Genomic DNA, 10,837 nt, shown 5'->3' on the forward strand with positions numbered 1-10,837 from the left:
CCTGAATTTGAATATGGACATCATCAGTTTTATGACCATGGTGGGAGTAGTTGGGAACGCCAACCTTTTCAAGGTTATGGTTCATACCATAGTGAGCCCAATTACTATCCACACACGAATTGGTCTTACGAGCAAGAAAATCAGGAATATTATAGTACTAGTCATGCGTTTTTGGAAAATTACTTAAAAACTAGTCCTGATTATGACATTTATAAACCTGTTCAATCTCTAGAAGAAACCTACCAACAAATTCGAAGGGAGTATGAACGTGCAGATAGTTCAAGAGAAGAGAGTACACAACGGTCTAAGATATTCAATGAGACTTGTGAACATATAAGTGTTATGCTCAGTGAAATTCAAGCACGTTTAGAGGCAGAAAATGAACAGTTAGCTAATGCTGCTCGAAATAATCTAAATTTCCAAAATAGGGTTTCTAATTCTACCCGATATCAATAGTGAATATTTGCCTAATTTAGAGGACGAGGTTAGAATTGGTAACACTACTTGTTTTGATAAGGTTCGATCATTTTCATGCTATTATAATGATGATGATGATGAGAATAGTAGTAATGAAGAATCTGAAATATGTAGGCATAGTGATCAGGAATCTATTAATCCAATTGAGCTTTATAGTGATTATATTATTTCTAGTTCAAATCCAAATAATTTTTATGATTATTCACCTATTCAAAAGGACGAGGATTTGATTAGGGATACCACCTTTTTAGACGATGTAGTTCATGATCCTTTAGCCTACATAGTATTGGACAATCCATTATTTGATGAACTTATTAGTGGATCGGAGGAAGTAACTATGATTAACACCTTAGTTAATGAGCCTTTACTAGAAACTTTTTCTCATAATCCTTTATATGATGGTGGTTTAGAGGAACCGGTTTATCCTGAGAATCACCCACAAGATTACAACTTAGAAAAATCAATTGCCCATTTTCAAGAATCTGATGACATAGAAATTAGGGAAGTTGTGACCAGTCTATCTAGAGACACTGAAGACTCTAAGTTTGGGGGTAATCATCATTCTCCGTGTACTTTAACTCTTAGAAAGATCCCTTACTTGGGACTTGACATCAATGCCTCAACCATCTTACAAGATTATCTTCATACTCGTTTTCCCGAACCTCATGATGTCCAGGAAGAATTTCAGTCGTTAGAAACCCATCCTCTGGTTGATGTGGTTTGCCCAGGATATGATACCCAGATTGACTTTGTTTTCCCACCAAATACTTTTCTACCAATTGTGGGAACATATAAATTTCAGATGTGTCAATTATTAAGTTTTGAGACTAAACCTAATTACTTTAGGAGATTAGGGTCGACACATCTGTTTAAGGAAGACCACCACTCTCTTTGTGGTCAACTGTGTAAGTCAAATCTGATTGACTTTAAGGATCCCCATTTATTCAGGTTGTTATTATTTTTAATTGAGTTTTTCCAGACTTTTAAACCTGAACTGTTGGATCTTAGCTATGAGGAAGTGCATCCAATGAAAATTTTCTATCAAGATCCTTTCATAGAACCTGAACCTGAACCACAATGGGACATAGGTATCTTAATCAGGAAACTAGATAAGGGTATGCAGTACATGTTCATTTTCTTGGCTTGTTGCAGATTCCTTTTACTTGTGATAGCTCTATTTGGTTTCGATAACCCACAATTATTTCGGCTATTGCTATATGATTCGAGGAGATTAAACCTTTCTTAGTCTGGCTGAAGACTTTAAACTTAGCACTTCTTGGGAGGTAACCCAATCTCACGCAACACGGTAATATCCTTCAATAAATCTTTTACTTCAAATAGTAACCGTTTCTCCTTGTTCATGTTTTTAATTTTATCTTTAGAACATTGAGGACAATGTTAGATTTAAGTTTGGGGGTATGGGGAGAAACTTTTTAGTTGCGTAATAAATAAACTCCAGAGCCTAGAAATTTACGCCTATTAAGGATAGCACTAACCAATCTAAGTGGATGGAAACATTTTTGTTTTAGGAGTTGAGGGACCAATCTGACTAGATGGAAACATCTATAGAGTCTATTCATAAAAGCACAGAGCTCAGGTGTTAGAAATAACATGATAGTTTCGCCATATCTCGTCGAGTCCTTTTCACTTTCTATTTTTAGTTTTCTTTTATTTCAAGTGATTTGGTGGGGCACACGATTCAAGTTGTTACCTTTGCTAGGTGAAATAGAGTGACTGAGTTACCTTTTCAAAAAAAAAAAAAAATTAGACCGGACCAGTTAGACCAATCGGAATAAGTATTAACACTTGGATAGCAATATGCGTGTGTTCTCCCTGTTTCCGTCGCCTAAGCAAGCGTGGAATGCAGGACCCGTGGGAACTATCGTGTAATCTGCTGACAAGAAGCATGCGCTTGGATCCAAAAGATCTATTCATGCCGTTAAAAAAAATAATAAAAAAAATATAAATAAAAAAAATGGTTATTGTTATGTGTAGTCAACTGCTGGTTCCCTTGTATTTGCCAGTTTGTTGATCTAGATTTAAGTTATTGACCACTGGTTCCCTTGTATATGCCAGTGTGTTAATATTAGTCAGACCGGTATCTCAGTCATTTAGGTTAGGTTCATCTTGGAAGAGGCCTTCAGACAGATATGGGAAACACCGTTCGCTTTTCAACCATCTACATTTTTCTTTCCATCTTCTTAATCTTTTCATGTGATTAGTCTGACTCCGAGTATGATGTCCATCGTGAAACTATCTTAGTAGAGCTCTGTCACTTATATGAATTTTAGTATGCTTGAGTGCAAACTCGTATACATCAATTGGAATTTCGCGTCAGGGTACTTCCTCCTGTAATTAATAAGTATGCCAACCAAGGAGGTTCTTTAGTGCTTTCCAAGATTTTTCGTAGATAGCTAGGGTCTGGAGTATTGGTTTTTGTGGGTACACCTCTGATAAACCCACCCGAGATTAACTCGGTCACTTTTCAAGAATAAATTTTGCTCGAGGACTAGCAAATAATAAGTTTGGGGGTATTTGATAGACGCATTTATGTGTCTATTTTCATCTCTTTTGTGTATTTTGTTAGTATCCATTTTTGCTTATTGTGGTGTTTTTATGTTTGTTTAGGTGTTTTTGGAGAAATACCCCTTGTGTAGAAAGAGTTGCTCAATAAGTAATGTTTTAACACCCTGGAGAAATGCACCCCAGAAATGCACCGGAAACGTCCCAGAAATGTCCCGGAGGATCCCAGAAAAATTATTATTTCCACCCCAAAATTACTATTTCCACCCAAATTACTATTCGCACCCCAGCACTCTGGATAAGGGGCACCTTCTTCTCAAATTCAAATAAACTTTTTGGCGGGAAAATTGGTTCATCAACTGGCAGAATTTCAATCGACAAAATGAAGGTGTTGTGGTGCGATTCAATGGCTCAAACTTGGTAGGAAGATGTGATATAGGTTAAGGAACACTTTTTGGGCTTTTGGTTTGATCAAATTTGGCCATAATTAGCTGGACAATTCACGGAAGCAAAACAGGGAAACACGGGTTGGACACGGGATTGGAGAAGATTTGAGCGTGTTCTTCTCATGCATGAGGGCTCTAGCAACGTTGTGGGTCGTGTTTAAACACTTCTAGAGTGACCAGGATGGAAATCTATGCGTACCAGAGCAAGAATGGAAAGAAAATATTCCCAAGAATATTTTTCTTTACTGCCGAGTTAAAGAGAATTATATGGAGTAATTGAGGGAGATTCAACGAGCTGTAGGTGTATAAATATGTTCCATGGGAGTACTAGAGAGTCTGTCGAGAGTTTGGGGAGGTTTGGAGGCGAGCAGAGAGGCGCAGGAGGAGTTGCAGAGAAGTTACCTGCTGCTGCTGCTGCCATTAACACGCCTGAAGAACACGAAGAACGGACTCGCAGCAGCAGTCGTTCTTCAACAGTGAAATCGACTGTCGTCTGTGGGTCGTAGTTCTTCAACGACAACAGCACCTCAGCTCTGTCGTTGATTCTGGACGCCTTCTGTGGGTCGCAGAATCCTGTTTTAGAACATTTACTTATCTTTCTCTTCATTGTAAAACACTTTTGAGCATCAATGAAATATTTTGAGAGGTTTTTCACCATGATGAGCTAAACCCAACACTGGGACGACGGAGGAGGCCGTGTTTCATCCATGTGGTAATTTAAATTAATTCTTTATTTACTTTTTGCAACATTTTTAATTGAAATAAGATTTTAAATTAATTACTTGTGATTTCATTTGATGGAGTATGCTTAGTCCTAGGGATTTTTGATATTCCATGCTTAAGAAATACAAGTAATATTTTATAAAATCTATCTTGGCAATAAACTAGAGTTAATATTTGTTTTGTTTTGAACTATAATCGCCTAGAATTAAATTCTGAACCACTTGAAAATGAAAAATGGCCGAATCTTTAGTCCCAGTAACTCTCTACCAATTTGTCTATATTTGTATATAATTTTTATAAATCTAAAAATCCTTCACCTTCACAAATCTTAGAGTTTGAACCTCATTACTACAACCACCGAAAAATCTTTTAATCAACAGTCAATACTAGGAGCACATCAGTTGAGCAAGCTGATTATCTTGCTATTCCCTTTTTGTATGCTTAGGATCTTAAGTTGGCCTCAACTGTCACTTAGTTCCATTAGGGATTCAACCTAGAACTATACTATCTGGCTAGGTCACAAGGTGGATTCATAACCTAGTTGTGTTGTTTCTCTGTTTTGTATATGTAGTTTTGCTCCCCTGCCATTGCCCTTGGCTTAGGCCTTGGTTTATTACACTGCCATTTCCTTTGCTTTTCTTCACTATCACTCTCCACTGCCACTGTCACCTGTTTTGTGTTTTGTATTTGTTTTCTTGTGTTTATTGTTTTATCATCCATTGTCTCATTATTTCACTACCATCTTCATTGCTTTGTAAATATCACAGCTTCACTGCCACTATTTGCTCTTTCTTCTCATTTGTTTCTCCTGTTCTTGTTACTGCATTCATTACCTTGTTTTACAAAAGCCCATTGTAATCTGTTCATAGCTCAGAAGCCTAGCTAATCTAAAGGCCCAGCCAACTGAACCCAAGGCTCAGTTCATTCCAAAAATAAAAGGTCCAGTCCACTGTGGACTTAATCAAAGCCTAAGGGAAAAGCTAATGCCCAGTTCACTGTTAGCCCAAGGCCCAGTGCAATTCAAAAGACCAAAAGCCCATAAGTTCACAGTCAATCCAAAAGCCCATTGAGCCCAAAACCATTTCATTATTACAAAAACCCACTAAGCCCAAAGCACAATTAGAAGCCCAATAGCAATTTAGAGCCCAAATAGCTAGAAACTCCAAACACCCCCAGTCTCTGTGGATCGACCCGTACTTGCACGAGCTACAACCGACGACCGTGCACTTGCGGTATTACACGTAGGCCCGCGTTTTTATTGCGCTTAATTTACACACATCTGCGGGCCCACCAAGTTTTTTGGCGCCGCTGCCGGGGACTCGGTTTGTTTCTCTAGTAGTTTTATTAGCTATTTTTGCATTTCACTACATAGCATTTGCATCTGCATCTGCTTCACTTCATTTGCTGTTGGACCTGCTGTTCTGAACCAGTTTTTCCTCTGCTGGGACGCCACCAAGGAAAAGAACCAAAGCCCAACTGGGTTTTTGCAACAATATCAGAGCAGCTGGGCTGTGCTAAAAAGGTAAACCCATTCAGAGAACCCGAATTGTGGGCTTCCAATTATTAATTGTGGGCTTGTAATATTAAAGCCAATTTTTGGGCTTTTTATTTTCTGTTGGGTTTGTAATTAATTTTTGTGGGCTTGTTTGTTTAATTTGTGGGCTTGTATTTAATTTTTGTGAGCTTGTTTAATTTGGACTTGTATTTTGTATTCTGGGTTTTTAAACCCAGCTGAGCTTGTAACCGATCACGCTAGGTTAACTCGTTAGTGGGCCGAGTACCCAAATTCTAGGCCGAGATTTTGGACTCAGTTTCACCAAACGTTTTCAAACCAGCTGAGCCAAAGCAAACACAAAACCAACAGTGGGCTTGCTCCCATTCAAAAACCAAATTTTATTTTCTTTAAAAAAAAAAAAAAAAAAAAAAAAAAAAAACAAAATTTTTACTTTTCTCCCATTCAAAAACCAAATTTTACTTGCTCCCATTTTAACAACCAAATTTTTTCTTATTTATCCCATTAAAACCAAACTTGCTCCCAAATTTTAAAAAAACCAAAAATTGCTCCCATTTAAACCAAATTCCCAAATAGGCTTTATCCTTAAAGTCTAAAACCAAAATTTTGAAACCCATTACTGAAAATTGTGGGCCTTATTCTCTTTTTAATTGTGTAATTGCTTGATAAACATAACATGTCTGGATTTTGGTCTGCTCCTGGGGATGGAAATAAAACTCTTAGAGAACTTGCTTATGGGCATGTGCCACGTTATGAACCTTCCACGGACCATGATGTCAATAGTCATAGGAATTATTATGGACATTTTCAAAGTCCCGAACCGCAATACATGAACCCTAATGACTATTCATACATGCATCATTCATCGCAACGTGAAAATGAACATTCTGCTAGAGCCTCACTCACACAATCATCACTGATCGATCAATTAGAAGCTCGAATCACAGCTTTAGAAATGCAATCACATGAGGAATCTGTCACATCTAATTTTCTTAGGCAACCTGAAATCTATGCATGTCCCGCATGTGGTAGTTTAGACCACCCTGTTGAGAATTGTCATATTTTGCATAATTTTAGGCAATCTAGAGAAAGTCCAAGGTATGAAATGCCCATAAATTGTGAGAATGGTAGTCATTGGTACCATAATCAATCCTTTGAGGGTTGCGATCAATATTTTGTAAACCCTAATGACCATGCACACATGTACCATTCACCACAATTTGAACATGAAGAATTTGGTACTCCCATGAATTTAGACTCCACCACAGAAGCTTTAAGACTCTGCAAGCAAGACTATGATAGATCTACATCACGAATTCATGCATATTTAGATCAGATTTTGCTTCACCTACAAAAGGAGGAAATTCATGAGGAAATGTATGTTGTCCCTAATGAAGTGTCTAGTCCCATTCATGTACATAATGTTGAATATGAACCTAATTTAGAGGAACATGAATCGACTAATGACACCACCACTGTTAATGAGGACCAATATGCATGCTACCATGATGATGATTATGATGATATGTTAGAAGAACATGAAAATATTGTGGAACCTGTTGGTTCAAAAACATATGGCTTCTCGCCCTCGACCTTCATGCATGTTGTTCTTTCTAATACTCATTGTAATTCATATGATTTTGATATTGACATGGGATTCGTACAATTATTCTGTGAAGATGAGCATGACATAGGAATAGTTGAATCTTCTGTAGACACTAATATGCATAAAAATATATTTGATGTGTCTGATTCTCTACCTAGGTCACATTGTGATATTTCTCCTGATTTGTCGATGCATGAGAATGAATCTGTTGATGATGTTGATGACTCTGATTGTGATCTTGCCGATTTGTTTGATGATTGTGAGCATGTTGTGACACTTGTAGAAGACTTAGGAGATGTTGATGTGATTAATAATGATGTGCCTATCGTCCTACATAAGTCACAATCTGATGGCCTTCCACCCAACCTAGATTTGGTTTGTACCCATATTGTCAAACCGACTTTTCTGAGAGTCCCTAATCTAGGTTTGGAACTGTGTGCTTCCCAAGTCCTCTTGGACTATTTTTCTTCTAAGTATAATACATCTGAGGAACCACAGTTGGAATTTGCATGTTTGCCCGTCCATAGCAAAGTACACTTTGAGTTAGATCTTGTGCATGATGAACCCCCAAAACTGCGCGATTTTGTTATCAAAATTATATCTTCTGTAAAATCCAGGTTTGGGGGTAGCTCATTTTGTTTCACAGTTTCACTTGCGTTTCTTTCCTGTTATATTTGTGTGAAGCTGTTGAAACCTCTACACTTTGTCTTTTGGGTTGATCCTCAACTCTTTAGATTGTTAGTGTATGGTGAATTTTTTGTATATAATCTAGTAGATAAAATTTCTTAAAAACCTTTTTGTTCCTTTTGTATATATTTTGCTAATCCAATATGATCTCGGCTGACATATGTTGGATTCTTGCCTTGAATAACGGAGTTCTAATATTGCTTTCGCTGAAATCGGGTATTCTCTTTCCTTTTTCTCTACTCAGCATGATCCTCTTCATATGTTGTATTATAATTTTGTTCATATTTTGAAACATTGAGGACAATGTTTTGTTTAGGTTTGGGGGTGAAAAGTAGATACTTTGATAATATGCCATAATTGAAAACAAGAACTCCTTCTTTTTGAAAAAAATGAAAAATGAAAATAAAAAATTAAAAAATGAAAAATCATAAAAATGGAGCTCATTTACCTTGAAATGTTGACTCTTGTGCATATATGTAATTATTAGGAGTCTTAGTCTAGATATTTAGGCACCCTGATTCTAGCACAATTCACATAGTGATAAGAAATTTGCACGCGCACGATCTACCAATACATGTATAGCCTCGATCTTCAAGGTGTTTGATAGGAAGTCACGATTGCCAATAACTTTAGAATACTGAACGGAACTTGACTAGCTTGTTCTTTGGTTGGTTGGGATAGAAGGTGGAGGTTACATTAAGAAAGGCAACCATCGAATTTAACTGGGTGCATCAAAAAGGGCTACCTCTTGCAAAGTGTCATGTAATCTTTTGTTTCCTTTTGTATATGTATCAAAAGTGTTTCTTTGTCAAAAAAAAAAAAAAAACGATGTATATATTCAGAAAAATACAAAAAAATCAAGTATTTATCAATTCCATCATCTCTTGTTCCAAAAATAAAAAGAGAGTAGTCAATGTAAATAAGAGTCATGTAAAGAGTCATCTTTTGTTGTTTCATTGTAATAAGCAAGGAGGGTGTATGCCATTGATGTACAACGCGAGTAATTGTGAAATACCTCCAACTCATTCACAATTCTCGTAAAGTCCGGACAGCTAGCTAGATTTCGACCTTGGTTCTTAGCCTGAGAAACTATCTCTTGGTGATTAGTAGTCATAACTTCAGATCTTTCTTTACACATGTGTAGATACACTTTACACTCTTATCACATGTCTTTTTTTGTTATCAGTGCTAGGATTGTGCCTTTGATAGCTAGATTGACATCTCCATTTTGCTGTGAGCTTAAACTGACTTGCACATGTCACATTTGATGGAATATGAGCTTATATTTTTACCTAGAACTTTGTAGGTACGTTCTAAGCAAACCTTCACGAGACTTCAACTCGTCCACTAGGGACACTTAGTGGTTTAAAAGGCTTAGTGCATATGCTAAATGCATTCGAGAGACCAACGACAGTGGTATAGGTAGGATTTCCTTAGTTTTGGTTTACTTGAGGACAAGTAAAATTCAGGTTTGGGGGTATTTGATGAGTGCTAAAAAGTGCATATTTCTATATATTTTTGTTGGCATTTAACTCATCTTTTGTGCATTAATTCTACATTTTATCCCATATTCTGTATTTTCATTGTTTTCAAGAATAAATATTTTTATTAATTAATTTTGCATTTTTAGGTTGTAAATAAAGTTTGGATGAATTGCGGAACGAAAAGAGCAGAAAAGTAGTGAAAAGCCGGGAGGAATTACACAAGGAAGCCGCGAAGAATGTTGCGCACAAGACCAAAAGGCTAGAAGTGGGCTTGAAGAAGAAGAATTGTCCTTAAAGAAGATATGGGCTTGGCATACCCAAGGCCCAAAACCCTTACTCAAACACATTTCCACTATCCAAGCCCGTCTCGGATTTCAGCCGTCAGATCGAAGCATTTCAGCATCCTACGGTCGCTCCATCATCGCACATCAAACTCCGAAGACCCCGCTTTACATAGAAACGCCCATCTCCATCTTGGGTCGTCCGTTTTGCTACATCCCTTCATCCGACGGTCGCTCCACGCTTACCTCCGTATCGCCGTTGGATCCACCTACCATCTTCCCATCCATCGCTCCTTGTCGCAGATCATCAAACCTCGCTGAAACCGCTCAACACACTAGTACCCTATACCTATACCCTTCAGCCAAACGCACCTTACCCAAATTCTCATCTTCCTCCTTCGAGCAGTCGAGCTCTGCTCCTGCCAAATCCACCATGTCCGCCACCACCACTGCCGTACCACCAAACGCCACTCCTTCACACCGTACACCACCACCAACTCCACTATAATCATTCCCCCCATCTTCTAGCCATCTATCCTACCAATTTCTTTTCTTTTCTTTCTCAGAAAACCCTAGGAAAGAAATTGGTACAATAGCTAGGGCTAGAGAAGAAATAGAAGCATGGGAATGGAACAGAGGACCAAGGAGAAGAATGGGTCGAAGAAAAACTCGTCAAATCACATCAATATGGGTAAGAATTACCAAACCCTAAATTTTCTGATTTGGGGGAATTTATTAAAGAACCCTAATTTTGTAATTTGGGGGAAAACCCAAATTGGGTCTGTGGGTATAAATAGAAGGGAATGTTGTGTTGTGTAGGCTTATGCTGGAATAGCCAGTGTCCAGAACTTTGATGTTCTGTATATGTTCTACTCTTGGTATTCACTGTGTAATGTTCATGTTCTGTTTTGTGTAATGTTCATATGTTTAATTCCTTTCCCTGTTTTAATATCCTGTTGATGTTGTTGTTAATGTGATGTTTTGGGAGAACTGGATTAGCCAGTCTCTCCAATTTATGTGTTGTTCCATCTGTTCTCTCATGTTCTCATTAGCTGAGGCTCAGATGAAGCTTTAGTGGACTGTTAGGTAGTGGAATG

The sequence above is a fragment of the Papaver somniferum genome, chromosome 6, assembly GCF_003573695.1.
Source record: "Papaver somniferum cultivar HN1 chromosome 6, ASM357369v1, whole genome shotgun sequence".
Taxonomy (NCBI): domain Eukaryota; kingdom Viridiplantae; phylum Streptophyta; class Magnoliopsida; order Ranunculales; family Papaveraceae; genus Papaver; species Papaver somniferum.